Source organism: Hypanus sabinus, chromosome 1, assembly GCF_030144855.1.
Source record: "Hypanus sabinus isolate sHypSab1 chromosome 1, sHypSab1.hap1, whole genome shotgun sequence".
NCBI classification, from domain to species: domain Eukaryota; kingdom Metazoa; phylum Chordata; class Chondrichthyes; order Myliobatiformes; family Dasyatidae; genus Hypanus; species Hypanus sabinus.
This window is the reverse complement of record NC_082706.1, coordinates 156,132,558-156,149,030: the sequence shown is the minus strand read 5'-3', so window position 1 is coordinate 156,149,030 and position 16,473 is coordinate 156,132,558. Positions and strand designations below refer to the sequence as shown.

Here is a 16,473-nt window from a genome sequence, read left to right as displayed (position 1 = left end):
GTAATCTTAGTAAGAGTAAACCCAAGCATAAAATATGAAGAGGAGCCATCTGAATGAATTACCAAAGACTGGCTAAGGTCTCCAAGATTGTTCGCTAGTAAGTGCCAGTACCTTTAGTAGAAAGGGGCAAGTATAAGAATGAAGAAATGGGGCAAAGAGATTGAAATTTTGATTTTGATTACCAGATCAAGGGTCTTCCTGACTTTGAATGCTGAATGAAGTGCAGCATTAACAGCAAAGGAAAGAAATATATTTAAAATGCCATAAACGTTGTTAAAGAGGGATTAGCTCTAAAGTCAGGACCATTAACATGTTAATACCTGTAGGAAACTAATACAAAACCATTTAGGAAGTATGGCAATTTAAATTAGCTGTTTCAACCTGAAATGCATTAGCACAGAAAATTTCCCCAACTTCAATGAAGTTTGCTTGAAAGCAGAGCAAAGAAAAAGCATGGTTTATATATTGAGCGGCATCTTCTGTGCTTCCTGCTTTTACTTCCAAATCCAGCTTATATTTTACTTCTGCAACCGTTTATTAATTTAAGACGTGATTTGATGCAACAATTTAACTTCATGGAATATTATTTTAAAGATTATGATAAAATAATCACTTGCAATCTATAGAAACATGTTGGAATTTCTAAATTAAAGCTAAATATACTACCTATTTAGAAATCTATCGTGTGCACATGTAAAGTCACTAATTCTTAACACTTCAGAGTCTTTGCTGAACATTTGTAAATTCTGAAAAATACATGAAGAAGAAATGAACAGAAAATTATTCTAGTAGAGTTAAATGAAGCAAGGTAAGCGGATCACATAGAACAGTAAGCAGTTACAGGGAATGTCTGTAGGTCTGTGATCTAGTGAAGGGGTATAGAGAGTGCACCCAGTGAAAGGTACATGAGATTCTGTTACCCATGGTACAGTGAATGCCTGTGGTTCTGTAACCCTGTGAGATGGTAATGGAACAATGCAGGGCGTGTCTGTGGTCAGTCACACTGTGAGTGTCAGGGATGAGTAACCCAATGAGAGAGTGCAGGGAGCATGTGTGGGTTTGTGGCTGAGTGGGAGAGTGCAGCAAGTGTCTGTGGGTTTGTAATGCAATGGCCTAATGTGGATTAACTATTGGTTTGAGGAGGGTGGTGGTTGAAGATTGTTTCTCAGAATGGAGTAGTGTGCCGCACTGCGGAGTTTAATAGACAGAGGCATAGGAGTTCCAGTGAGTAAGTCTCACAGGTGGACAGGGTAGTGAAAAAAAGGCAGTCAGCACACTGACTTACATAAATCAAGGCATTGATTTTAGGAGCAGGGAAATCATGTTGTAGTTATGTAAGTGTTGTTGAGGCTGCAATTGGAGTACTGTGTAGTTTTGGGTCAACCTGTCATAGGAATCATGTGGTTAAACTGGAAAGAGTGCAGAAAACATTCATAAGGATGTTGCCAGGACTTGAGGGAGAGGTTGGGAAGGCTTGGTCTTTATCCTCTGGCCCATAGGGTCATGTTTAGCCCAAAGACTAAACATTTCTATAAATTATGAGAGACAGACAAGGAAGCAGGTAAGTCTCTTTGAGTAACAGTAATCCCCCAGCATTCAGTGCAGATCTAGGGTGTGAGGAGAGATATTTAAAAGGGGCTTGAGGGACAACTTCATTCACACCGAGGTTGATGAGTAATGGAATGAGCTGCCTGAGGAAGTGGTTGAGGCAGGTACAATAGTACTGTTTCAGAAACACTTGAATAGGTCCATGCAGGGGTAGGGCTTAGAGCGATATGGATTGAACTTAAAGTTGGTAAGAGCTGAGTGGAACTGTGGTCTACTTGGGCTGAATACATTCTCTGTGTAAGCCTCCACTGTCTGAAGGATGATCGGAAGCAAGTGCAGGTGAAGAGCTTCATTGTTCAATAAAAATGTTACTACAATTTTAATTCCACAGCTTAATAGGATCTACCCTGCTGAGACCCAGTGTGCATTTTTTGAGCTGTATGTCCCTGTTAAGCTTTACTGAGCACGCTATAGCTGTTCCTTTCCCAATAGGCTGGATCAACAATAGAAGGGAATCATGAATTCTTTCTATAACCTTCTGAAATTATACCAGGTTTTCAACAAAGCTCCTTGGGCTCAAAAGATTATCTTCTTGTGTTCTGAGAGTGAACCAATTGATAGAAACATGGCGTTTTCATACATTTTAATAAGATACTGACAACAATTTAGAACACATTATAACGTTGTAAAATCAAGTCTATATATTATTACTCAATTCTTGTGTACTTGCAGATGCTCTGAAGTAGGTAATGAGCCACTTGAGCCTCGTTTAAAAAGTCCAAAAGTCTAGCTGTGGAATATGTACTGACAGTCTTAAGTTACATAAGGATAGGCGGGAAATTGTTGAAACACAACAGAAGGCTCCTGTCATAAGTCTCTGACCACGTTCCGGCCAAGAACGCAATATGCGCATTTTGCTTTAGTTATAGAGTCATGGAAAAGTACAGCACAGAAACCGGCCCTTCGACCCATCTAGTCCGTGCTGAAGCGTATAAACTGCCTAAACTCATCGACCTGCAACGGGACCATCCCCCTACCATCCAGGTGCTTATCTAAACCTCAATTTATGCGACGGATGCCCGATTTTCACGAATGATTTATTTATTTTCAAATGCGATAAAAGACGCATTAACATCCTTGTTTGCTTGCCGGGAATTTCGCCGTGACGATGCTGGAAAAGAGAAATGATAACAGAGAGCGCAGTTCGCACTCAGCAGGTCGGGCAGCGTCTGCGGAAAGAGCGACAGACGATCTGTCTGCTGGAGGAACTCGTCGGGAGGCGGGGAGAGTTAATGTCATGGAGACAAATAAGCGGATTCGCTCTCTCTTTCTCTCCAGTATTTCTCGCCTGGCGATTCTGCACAAGCGATAATGTTGGTGCTGTCACTTTCAAGTTTTTCAAGAGCGCGGGAATGTTCCGACCCTGAGAGCGAGGAACAATAAAAATATTAATAATTAACAGCAAAATTCCCGCCCAGCATCCCTCCAGGTTCAGCCCTGCACTGAAGCGATTCTTCGAACGGGTTTCTCTGTGTCTCGCAGGTGCTATGGAATTGTGCATATTGGTATGTGCATGGGGTATCTGCGTGAGCATTTTTTTTCGGGGTCACTGGCGGTTGACGGAAGGCTACCTGACTTTGCTGAGTTCATCCAGCATCTAGTGTGTGTTGCTGAAGATTTCCAGCATCTGCGGAGTCTCTTGTATAACGGGATTTGTTTAAGCCGGCCCATTCTCATTTAGCGCAGTTTTCATTTTCAGATTCCAATTTTGAGCTGCGGCACACATTTATCTCCTGTTGGATACCATTGAACTCCTTGGAATCATTCGCAGAAGGCGGTTGCTAATGTGGTTTGATTGGCTTGGATTTAAGTTGTCGGTGCAGCTGGAATATATAAAAAACAAGTGAGCGCGGTGTTCTGAACCACATTCTCTGAATTCCACTGATTGTAAAGTGCAGGGTGGGTGAAACGGCAGAACCATTGAGACTTGGCTCAGTTTTTAGCATCACAAAGGCAAAGGGACGATAACAAAGAAAACTGTGGTTTTACAGGTTTGCTGCTGAATGGTCTGCGGTAATGTGACTCTGGAGCCGTTAAGTGCTACCATAGCCTCTCGCTATTGTTGAAGATCACGAAACACACCTTCCCCATTCAATCTTTTGGTGGGACGAAGATTGGGGGTGTTGGGAAACAGGTACACTTCACCTCCACTCTCCTCCGGGGGCTTTGCAAAATGAGTCGTTCTAGGACCCCGTTACGTGCTGCGAAAGCCCAGTCATGGTGAATAAGGTCTTCAGTCTTAAATGCAATCACTTGTCAAATATATTCTGCGGAACGGCCGTCGGGAGAAGGAAAGTAATAATCGCAGCGGGTTAACTCGTGGGTTAACAGAAAGGATTCAAGAATGTGTGCGTTCATGGCAGGCAGCAGCAGACAGTAAGATATGCCGAGAATTTGAGTGAGAAATGCAGCCCCAACTAAAAAATAAATTTATGTTACCATATACTACCTCGCGATTTATTTTCTTCCAGTGAATAAATACAATAGAATTTCATGAAAAAAAACAAAGACTGACAATCAATGTTCAAAAGAAGACAAGCCGAGCAAATAAAAAATAATACCGAGAACCAGCCTTGTAAAGAGTCCTTGAAAGTGAACATGAAAGAGAAGTTCGTTACCAACGCTGACAAATCATTGTAGCCATTCCTCCCAGCAACCAGAGCAAAGAAGGTTCCTGCTCCAGTGGGTTGGTTTATGAAGGGTTATCGGCTTAGAACATCTCAGTTTCATTTACAATGAGTAATGATGTGGCTTACAGTAATTGGTAATTGCCTTATTGTTGTCAGGGGTACCGAGAAATCATCGACACAGATGAGCTCACCATAGCAGTAACACCGAGATGTTACAAAGGAAACACTAACGATAATGTAGAATGTAGTGCTTATAGTTTGAGAAAAAATATAAAGAAGTAATTAATCTACCGAAAACTCAGGATGTTGTAGAGTAATAGAGACTACAGCATAGAAATAGTCCCTTCGGCCCATCTAGTCTATGCTCAACAGTTACTCTACCTAGTTCCATTAACCAGCACCTGAACCATAGCCCTGTATACCCCTTCCATCCATGTACTTATCCAAACTTCTCAACTGTTACAACCAAATCTGCGTTTCTGCTGGCAGCTCATTCCACACTCATGCATCCTCTGAGTGAAGAAGCTCCCCCTCAGGTTCCCCTTAAATATTTTACATTTCACCCTTAACCTATGATCTCAGTAGAAATAATCTGCTTGCATTTACTCTGTCTACATGCCTCATAACTTTGTATACCCTCATGCTCCATGAAATCAAGTCCTAAACTATTCAATCTTTCTCTGTAACTCAGGTCCTTAAGTCCTTGTAAATTTTCTTGGTACTCTGAATCTTATTGATATCTGTCCCGTAGCTAGTAAATTCCTTGAGGTTGTTATAACCAGTGGGGATAAGCTCCTACTACCTATTAAATGCTCCAAATGGGGTGTGTTTCATATAGCTTCTGACAACCAAGCCGAGCTCACGTGTGGCTTAGCTACTAAGCCCGTCGGAACCACTTCTACTAACAGGAGACAATAGACAATAGGTGCAGAAGTAGACCATTCGGCCCTTTGAGCCTGCACCGCCATTCTGAGATCATGGCTGATCATCTACTATCCATAATCGGTTCCTGCCTTGTCCCCATATCCCTTGATTCCCCTATCCATAAGATACCTATCTAGGTCCTTCTTGAAAGCATCCAGAGAATTGGCCTCCACTGCCTTCTGAGGCAGTGCATTCCACACCCCCACAACTCTCTGGGAGAAGAAGTTTTTCCTTAACTCTGTCCTAAATGACGTACCCCTTATTCTCAAACCATGCCCTCTGGTACTGGACTCTCCCAGCATCTGGAACATATTTCCTGCCTCTATCTTGTCCAATCCCTTAATAATCTTATATGTTGCAATCAGATCCCCTCTCAATCTCCTTAATTCCAGCGTGTACAAGCCCAGTCTCTCTAACCTCTCTGCGTAAGACAGTCCGGACATCCCAGGAGTTAACCTTGTGAATCTACCCTGCACTTCCTCTACAGCCAGGATGTCCTTCCTTAACCCTGGAGACCAAAACTGTACACAATACTCCAGGTGTGGTCTCACCAGGGCTCTGGACAAATGCAAGAGGATTTCCTTGCTCTTGTACTCTATTCCCTTTGTAATAAAGGCCAACATTCCATTAGCCTTCTTCACTGCCTGCTGCACTTGCTCATTCACCTTCAGAGACTGATGAACAAGGACTCCTAGATTTCTTTGTATTTCTCCCTTACCTAACTCTACACCATTCAGATAATAATCTGCCTTCCTGTTCTTACTCCCAAAGTGGATAACCTCACACTTATTCACATTAAACGTCATCTGCCAAGTATCTGCCCACTCACCCAGCGTATCCAAGTCATCCTGAATTCTCCTAACATCCTCATCACATGTCACACTGCCACCCAGCTTAGTATCATCAGCAAACTTGCTGATGTTATTCTCAATGCCATCATCTAAATCGTTGACGTAAATCGTAAACAGCTGTGGTCCCAATACCGAGCCCTGTGGCACCCCACTAATCACCACCTGCCATTCCGAGAAACACCCATTCACTGCTATCCTTTGCTTTCTATCTGCCAACCAGTTTTCTATCCATGTCAATGTCTTCCCCCCGATGCCATGAGCTCTGATTTTACCCACCAATCTCCTATGTGGGCCCTTATCAAGTGCCTTCTGAAAATCAAGGTACACTACATCCACTGGATCTCCCTTGTCTAACTTCCAGGTTACATCCTCGAAAAACTCCAATTAGTCAAGCATGATTTACCCTTGGTAAATCCATGCTGGCTCGGCCCAATCCTGTCACTGCTATCTAGATATGCCACTATTTCATCTTTAATAGTGGACTCTAGCATCTTCCCCAACACCGATGTCAGGCTGACAGGTCCATAGTTCTCTGTTTTCTCCCTCCCTCCTTTCTTAAAAAGTGGGATAACATTAGCCATTCTCCAATCCTCAGGAACTGATCCTGAACCTAAGGAACATTGGAAAATGATTACCAATGCATCTGCAATTTCTAGAGCCACCTCCTTTAGTACCCTAGGGTACAGACCATCTGGACCTGGGGATTTGTTAGCCCATCAGTCTACTCATCACCGTTTCCTTCCTAATGTCAATCTGTTTCATTTCCTCTGTTACCCTATGTCCTTGGCCCATCCATACATCTTCGAGATTGTTTGTGTCTTCCCTAGTGAAGACAGATCTAAAGTACTTATTAAATTCTTCTGCCATTTCTCTGTTTCCCATAACAATTTCACCCAATTCATTCTTCAAGGGCCCAACATTGTTCTTAACTATCTTCTTTCTCTTCACATACCTAAAAAAGCTTTTGCTATCCTCCTTTATATTCCTGGTTAGCTTGCATTCGTACCTCATTTTTTTCTCCCCGTATTGCCTTTTTAGTTAAGTTCTGTTGTTCCTTAAAAATTTCCCAATCATCTGTCTTCCCACTCACCTTAGCTCTGTCATACTTCTTTATTTTTAATGCTATGCAATCTCTGACTTCCTTTGTCAACCACTGTGGCCCGTTTCCCCCCTTTGAATCTTGCCTTCTCCGGGGGATGAACTGATTTTGCACCTTATGCGTTATTCCCAAGAATACCTGCCATCACTGTTCCACTGTCTTTTCTGCTAGGATATCCGTCCAGTCAACTTTGGCCAGCTCCTCCCTCATGGCTCCATAGTCTCCTTTGTTCAACTGCAACACTGACACCTCTGATCTGCCCTTATCCTTCCCAAATTGCAGATAAAAACATCATATTATGGTCACTACCTCCTAATGTCTCTTTTACTTCAAAATTGCTTATCAAATCCTGTTCATTACACAACACTAAATCCAGAATATCCTTGTCCCTGGTCGGCTCTCGTACAAGCTGTTCCAAGAATGCATCCCGTAGGCACTCTACAAACTCCCTATCCTGTGGTCCAGCACCAACCTGATTCTCCCAGTTCGCCTGCATGTTGAAATCCCCCATAACTACTACGACATTACCTTTGCCACATGCCAATGTTAACTCCCTATTCAACTTGCACCCAATATCCATGCTACTGTTTGGGGGCCTGTAGACAACACCCATTAGGATCTTTTTGCCCTTACTGTTCCTCAGTTCTATCCACACAGACTCTACTTCTCCTGATCCTATGTCCCCCCTTGCAAAGGACTGAATCTCATTCCTCACCAACAGGGCCACCCCACCCCCTCTGCCCACATTTCTGTCCCCACGATAGCACGTATACCCTTGTACATTCATTTCCCAGGTCTGATCTCCCTGCAGCCATGTCTCCGTTATCGCAACAACATCATAGTTACCCATTCGCACCTAAGCTTCAAGCTCATCCGCCTTATTTCTGACACTACGTGCATTCAGATATAGAATTTTTAGCCCATTTCTCCTCTCTCTGTTTAAATTGCTGCCGATTGTGCTTAACCCAGCTCCCCGAACTCCCATCGGGTTATACGCCCCTTGAAATTTGTTGTCCTTCCTAAATTTACTTATTCTTTCTGCACATTTAACTCCATGTTCCGTCAGACCATCCCTCTGTACATGTGTCCTCCTTATCACTTGTTCTGCCTCACCTTTCTGTACTACACACTTAATATTCCGGAACCGTGTAGTCCCTGTCCATTATTCTTCATCTCGCTATCCTCTCTCACATTCTGGATCCCTGCCCCCTGCAAATTTAGTTTAACACCCCCCTCCCCTGAGAAGCACTAGCAAACTTTCCTGCAAGAATGTTAGTACCGCTCCAGTTCAGGTGTAAACCGTCCCGTCGGAACAGATCCCACCTTCCCTGGAACAAAGCCCAATTATCTGAAAACCTGAAGCCCTCCCTCCTGCACCATCCTCTCAGCCACGTATTAACCTGTATAATCTTTCTGTTCCTTGCCTCAATCTCACGTGGCACAGGTAGCAATCCTGAGATTGTTACCCTGGAGGTCCTGCCCTTCAGCTTCGCACCTAACTCCCTGAACTCACTACACAGGCCCCCCTCACTCATCCGACCCGCATCGTTGGTCCCTACATGGACCATGACATCTGGGTTCTTGCCCTCCCTCTCGAGAATAACCTGCTCTCGATCTGAGTTGTCCTGGACCCCAGCACGAAGGAGGCAACATACCATCCGAGACTCCCGATCTTCCCCACAAAATCTCCTAACTGCCCCCCGACTATAAAATCCCCTATCACTACCACTCTCTTCTCTTGCCTCCTCCCCTTCCTAGTCGAGGGTCCAACCTCAGTGCCAGAGACAGGACCACTACACCTTGTTCCTGGTAGGTCATCCCCACCAACAGTATCCAAAACGGTATACTTATTGTTGATGGGAACGGCCACAGGGGTGCTCTGCTCACTCTGGCTGCTCCCCCTGCCTCTCTTGACTGTCACCCATTTGCTTACCTCCTCTCTTTTCGGTGTGACTACCTCCCGATAACTGTTATCGGCAAAGGTGGGGTTACTAGTGTTTAAAACCAGTCACTTTGGGCAGATTGGGCTCCTGAGCTGCGGTTGGCAGCTGATCTAGGAGAAGGGAAGCTCTGAGCTGAAATCTCTGCTGCTTTGCAGCTGTCCTCACCCATGGAGAAGGCTTCGGGAGTAACTTGAGGAAAAATCTGGAGTCCCTTAGGCATTTCTAAGCTGAGTTCAATGCTGACTGGCAACTCCTGCGATGCCACTGGTGCCAAACTGCATCGGCCTCTACCATTCCTTTGGATTCATCAGTTGCGAGGAGAGGGGAAGCCTGCTAGATGGGCAACAGCTGGGATACAACATCCATGGTTGACCCTAACCAATGGAGGACCTGTAGGTAGGTGACCAGAACTGCACAATACTCAAAAATATAGCCTCAGCTATGTCTTATATGTACAACTCCAACATAACATGCCAACTCCTGTACTGAATACTCTGATTTATGAAGGTCAATATGCCAAAAGCATTCTTTACAACTTTATCTACCTGTAATGCCACTTTCAAAGAATTATAGATCTCCGTTTCCAGATCCCTTTGTTCTTCCACACATCTCAGTACTTTAACCTGTTTTGACTTCCCAAAATGTAATGCAGTTGTCTGCATTAAATTACATTTGCCACTTTTCAACCCATTTGTTTTTAGTTTTTAGTTTACCACATTGTCATCCAAATCATTAACATAGATGACAAACACTAACGGACCCAGCAATGATCCCTGTCATACAGCACTAGATACAGGCCTCCAATCAGAGAGGCAACCGTCTAATCTTTGGCTTCTCTTGCTAAGCCAGCTCTGAATGCAGTTTCCTACTTTATCCTACATCCCCTGCAAGACTTTCTCAAAACCTTGCCAAAGGCCATGAGAACAATATCGGGTGCCTTTCCTTCATCAATTCTCCTATCAACTTCTTTAGAAAACTCTGTAAGTCTGGTTAGACATCACCTACCACACACAAAGGCACGTTGACTACCCCTAATAAGTCCCTGTCTATCTGAATTCTTATATATCCTGTACCTTAGAATACTTCATCCACTACTGACATCAGGCCTGTAGTATCCTGGCTTTCTTTCAGAGACTTATTATAAAACAAACAACATTAGCCCACAGAACGCCAGTCCTCTGGCACATCACCTGTGGCTATAGATGAATTAAATACCTGTGCCAGGGCCCCTGCAATTTTTTCACTTGCCCCACAAGTTCTGAAGGGACACCCTGTGAGGCCTTGGGGACTTGACAACCTTAATTTGCTTCAAGAGAGCAAGAACTTACTTCTATGTAATCTGGTATGGTCCATGACTTCAACAATGTTTTCCCTCAGTTCTCCAGTTTCTGTGTCTGTGTCCTGAGTAAATACAGATGAAAAAAAAATCCATTTAAGATCTCCTCCAACTCTTTCGGTCCCACGCATTGATGGTCACACTGGTCTTCAAGCAGAACAACTTTGTCCCTTTCTGTTGTCTTAGTGGTGAGGTCAGTATGGGTTTGCTTGACTTGTATTAGTTGGCTCTTGTTCCCTACCCTGTCTCTCTCACCACTGCCTCAACAAAAGCAGAAAATGCAAGAGACACTCAAGTCAGGCAGTAACCATGGAAAAAGAAACAAATCTATGTTTCAACTCAGAAGCCATTAGAAAGTCCTGGAGAACCACAGCACAGAAACAGGCAGACTATTCAGTCCATGTTGAACCATTTAAACTGCCTTGTTCATTCAACCTGCAACCTGACCATAGACCTCCATATCCCTCCCATCCATGTACCTAACCAAACTTCTCTTACACATTGAAATCAAAATCACATCCACCGCTTGCGCTGTCAGCTCATTCCACACTCTCACCACCCTCTGTGTGAAGAGGTTTTTCCTCATATTCCCCTTAAACATTTCACCTTTCACCCTTAACTCATGACCTCTAGTTGTAGTCTCACCCAACCTCAGTGGAAAAAAGCCTGCTGGCATTTATTCTATCTATATCCCTCATAATTATGTATACCTCTATCAAATCTCCCTTTGATCTTTTATGTTCTAGGGAATAAAGTCCTAACCCATTCAGTCTTTTTTTATAACTCAGATCCTCCAGTCACTGTAACATGCTTGGTAATTTTCTCTGTACACTTTCAATCTTATTTACATCTTTCCTGTAGGTAGATGCTCCAAATCAGGCCTCACCAATGTGTTATACAACTTCAGCATAACATCCCAACTCCTTCAAAATGCTGGAGGAACTCAGAAGGCTAGACAGCAAAAGTGGAAACGAGTAAACAGTCAATGTTTTGTACTGAGACCCTCAAAGGAAGGGGAGAAATCAGAGTAAGTAGGTGTGGGGAGGGGAGGAAGAAGTACAAGATAGCAGGTGATAGGTGAAACCAGGAGAGGGGGAATGAGTGAAGTAAAGAGCTGGTTTGTGAAAGAGATAAAGGGCTGGAGGAGGGGTTATCTGACAGGAGAGAATAGACTATTGATAAAATGGAAGGGGGTGGAGCACGAGAGGGAAGTGATGGGCAGGTAAGGAGATAAGGTGAGAGAGGGAAGCAAGAATGGGGAATGGTGGGGTGGTGGGGGTAATTGCCAGAAGTGGAGCAAGTGGGTATCTCATTAGTTCTGGAATGAAAAGCCTCATTCTGAGAACAAATATGGTGGAGATAGATGAACTGAGAAAAGGAGATGGCATTTTTACAGGTGACAGGTTGGGAAGAGGTAGCTGTGAGAATAAGTGGGTTTATAAAAGTTATCAATGGGTAGACTGTCTCCAGAGATAGAGACAGAGAGATCGAGAAAGGGGAGGGAGGTGTTGGGAATGGACTTCAGGAATGAAGAGCTTCATTCTGAGAGCAATTCTTCTTCAAAGAAAGGGGCTTCTTTCACCAGTATCTCTTCCATTTCGCACCCTTCTGCCCTCACACCAGCCTCCCGCTGTCACACCAGGGAGAGGGTTCCTCTTGTCCTCACCTACTACCTCACTAGCCTAGTACATAATTCTCCATAACTTCCGACATCTCAAAGGTTAATTTATTATTGAAGTTTAGATCTCTGAACTCCTTCTTCTCCAGGTAGCGATGAAACCAAGAAAGAAAAGAATGTCGGCACGATCATCGACCACCAAATCCCTCCTCCCCACACAAAAAATAACCAAAAATGGACAGGCACATCGACCCCCAAATGCCCCTCCTCCCCACACAAAAAATAACCAAAAACAGACAGGCACATCGACCCCCAAATGCCCCTCCTCCCGCACAAAAATGTGAATGCTCAGACGAAAAACACAGAATATAAAAAATATGAGACTGGAAAATAAATCTATAGACCAAGTCCATATCCAAAACACAGAAAACCTGGGTAATATTCTCTGGACACAGCGGTAGGTGTTATCCTCTCTGGCAGCGAGTGATCCCATCAACAATCAAAAGCAATCAACCCTCTCTGGTAGCGGAGTGATCCTCCAGCGATCAAATGGCAGTCTCCCCTCTCAGGAAACAGAGCGCTCCCCCAGCAATAAAAAGGCAAGCAGCTGGTGCTCACCTTCTGCATTCCCATCAATGTTTCAATCTCCCTCATAGCTTTAATCAGCAAACAATGGAAGCTTTAATCAGCGAAATGGAGTCAAACACCGGCTTGCTCCCATCCCACAGTCTTCTCGCCACGAGTTCGCCACATGCTGCCTCTGCCTTCTGGAATCCTCTTGGAGACTGTAGAGCACTGAAACACCCAAACTATCTCCAAACCGCAAATCACAGGCTCCAACAATTCCAGAGAACATTAACAAAAAGCAAATGTAAAATACGTAAAAGGAAGTGATATATATGGCTTCATGATCTATCCAGAATATGTTGACTGAAGGAGCTTTGTACCTAGTTGCTATCTTGACCATCTCCAACAGGATCCCGCCACCAAGCATATCTTTTCCTCCTCCCACCTTCTGCTTTCGGCAGGGATCACTCACTAGGTGACTCCCTTGTCCATTCGTCCCTCCCCACTGATCTCCCTGCTGATACTTATTCCTGCAAGCAGAACATGTACCACACCTGCCCCTGCACCTCTTCCCTCACTACCATTCCTGGCCCTAAACAGTTCTTCCATATGAGGCGATGCCTCTCCTGTGAGTCTTTTGGGGTCATCTGCTCTATCTGGTACTCCTGGTGTGGCTTCCTGTATATCGGTGAGATGTGACATAGGTTGGGAGATCACATTGCCGAGGACCTATGCTCTGTCTGCCAGAAAAAGTTGGATCTCCCCATAGACACCCATTTCACTTCCACCTCCCATTCCCATTTCAAAATGTCATTCCTTGGCCTCCTCTCCTGCCACAATGAGGCCGCACTCAGGTTATGTTTACTCTGGGTAGTCTCCAACCTGAGGGAATGAACATTGATTTCTCAAATGTCTGGTAATTGCCTCCCACTTCAACAGTCCCCATTTCTATTTCCCTCTGTCACCTTATCTCCTTACCTGCCCATCGCCTCCCTCTGGTGCTCCTCCCCATTCCCTGTCTTCCATGATCTTCTATTAGATTTCCCCTCCTCCAGCCCTTTAACCAATCAACTACCCAGCCCTTTGCTTCATCTTCCCTTCCCGCTTTGACCTATCACCTGCCACCTTGTAGTTCTTCCACCCCTTCCTTTCCAGTCCTGAAGAAGGGTCTTGGCCCGAAATGTTGAGCATTTACTCTTTTTCATAGATGCTGCCTGGCCAGTATTTTGTGTGTGTTGCTCTGGATCTCCAGCATCTGCAGATTTTCTCATGTTTGTGATTAATACTTTGATCTATGAAGACCAATATGCCAAAAGTTTCCTTTATAACCCTATCTACGTGTACCACCACTTTCAATGAATTATGGACCTGTATTCCCAGATCACTTCATTCTAGCACACTCCTCAGTGCCCTACCATTCGCTGTGTAAGACCTACTCTGGTTAGTCCTCCCAAAGTGCAATGACTCACACTGATCTGCATTAAATTCCATCTGCCATTTTCCAGGCTGTTTTTCCAGCTGGTCCAGATCCCACTGCAAGTCTTGATAGTCTTTCTTACTGCCTACTACCATCTTGGTATATTCTGCAAATTTGCAGATCCAGCTAACCACATTATCATCCAGATCATTGATACAGATGACAAACAAGAACTGACCCAGCTCCCATCTCTGCGGCACTTCACTAGTCACAGGCCTCCAGTCAGAGAGGCAACAATCTGCTCACACTTTCTTGAATGCCAAGAGACTGTACCTTCTTCACCAACCTCCCATGTGGAACCTTGTCAGGTGCCTTGGTGATGTCCATGCATATAACATCCACTGCCTTGCCTTCATCAACTTCCCTGGTAATTTCTTCAAAAAACTCTATAAAATTGGTTAGACGTGCCTTACCATGCCCAAAGCCATGCTAACTATCCTGAAATAATCCCTGCCTATCCAAATACTCATACATATCTGTCCCTTAGAATTCCTTCTAATAACCTTAGCACTACTGATGTCAGGCTCACAGACCTATAATTTCTTGGTTTATTTTTACATTGTTTCTTAAACAGTGGAACAACGTTAGCTATCCACTAATCCTCTGGCACCTCACCTGTTGCTAAGGTTGATTTAAATATCTCTGGTAGAGCCCCAACAATTTCTGCACGCCTTCTGTAGGGTTCAAGGGAACAATTTATAAGATACTTTTGATAACACCTTCTTAACAACCTACCTCACCTGTTGTTTATTTCTATCATTAAATCTCCATTTTATGTTGTTCAGCTAGCTCAACTGCATCTTCTAACCTTTCATATCAGCCTATCATGGGGAGCTTGTAAAAAATCTTGCTAATGTCTATGAAGACAGCATCTAACTCATGGTGTTCTTCAGTCTTCTTAGTTACCTCTTCAAAAATCTCAATCAAATTGATGGAAAATGATTTCCCATGCACAAAAATATGCTGACTATTCCTAACCAGTCCTTGCCTTCCCAAATGCAAAATTAATCCTATCTTTTAGAAGGATCTGCTGTGGGAACTCAAGAGAGTCAGGCAGTATCTGTGGAGGGAATTGGACCATCAGTGATTAAGGTTGAGAACATATGCCTGGACCATTTGTCCCAACTCATAAAGTCAACTCTCTGTTTTTTTCCACAGATGCTGCCTGACCCATTCAGTTCTTCCAGCAGCTCAGCTTTTACTCCAAGCTCCAGGATCTGCAATCTCCTATGTCTCTTGTTTTTTAGAATCCCTTCCAAAATCCTTGTCATCGCTGACCCAAGGTTAACCACCTTTAGTTTCAAGGTTAAACCACCTGGCTTATCCCATTGCCTTTTTTAAGTAAAGGTATTGGTCTAGTTACCTGTCTTCCAACATCTTACGCATGGTTAACAAGGATACAACACCCCCGAAAGTCTTCTTCCACGACATCCTAAGATATACCTGATCAGGGCCTGGGGATTTATCCATGTTTATGCATTTTAAGAACTTCAGCAGCTCCTTTGTAATATTGATAAGCTCTAAGTTATCACTGTTCCTTCCCCTGAGTTTACTAGCTTCTGCATCCTTCTCCATAGTAAATGAAGATGATAAATATTAATTTGAGATCCTATCCATTTCTGTGGCTTCACACAGAGATCGTCACATGAATCCTTAAGAAGACCTGGTCTCTCTTTAGCTACCCTACAGTTACTTAGAGAATCTTTTGGGACTCTCTTTTATCTTATCTACTAGAGATATCTCATGGCCCATTTTGCCCCCCCCCCCAATTTCCTTCTTTAATATACTCGTATATATCTTAAATTCCTCAAGCTGCCTATACCTGATATAAACCTCCTTTTACCCTATCTCTCTCATCAGCTAGGGTTTCCTAATCTTGCCAGCTTTGTGCTTCACTTTCACATGCTGGCCCTGAACTATTTTACTTTTAAAAGCATCTTACATGCCAGATGTCCCTTTAAGTTCAAACAGCCTCTCCCAATCAGCAGATGAGAGTTTCTGTCTGTCGTGGAAATTAGCCTCTCCCAATTTAAAACTTTAACTTGAGGATGTACCTCGATTTTCAGAAGACATTTGATAAGGTCCCACATAGGAGATTGGTGGGTAAAATCAAAGCTCATGGCATTGGGGGGAAGACATTGACATGGATAGAAAACTGGTTGGCAGATAAAAAGCAAAGGGTAGCGGTGAATGGGTGTTTCTCGGAATGGCAGGTGGTGACTAGTGGGGTGCCACAGGGCTCGGTATTGGGACCACAGCTGTTTACAATTTCCGTCAACGATTTGGATGAAGGCATTGAAAATAAAATCAGCAAATTTGCTGATGATACTAAGCTGGGTGGCAGTGTGACATGTGATGAGGATGTTAGGAGAATTCAGGGTGACTTGGATAGGCTGGGTTAGTGGGCAGATACTTGGCAG

At 43.8% G+C, this 16,473-nt stretch overlaps 1 long non-coding RNA gene across 1 annotated transcript in view; it reads left to right on the top strand.

Annotated features, from left to right (window-relative positions):
• Positions 1–4,190: 4,190 nt before the first annotated feature.
• Positions 4,191–16,473, top strand: part of LOC132399319 (uncharacterized) — a 49,990-nt gene continuing 37,707 nt past the window's right edge. Inside the window, exons 1-2 of the long non-coding RNA XR_009513960.1 lie at positions 4,191–4,294; positions 9,211–9,451. This is a non-coding gene — a long non-coding RNA (uncharacterized LOC132399319). The remainder of the gene's footprint in view (positions 4,295–9,210; positions 9,452–16,473) is intronic.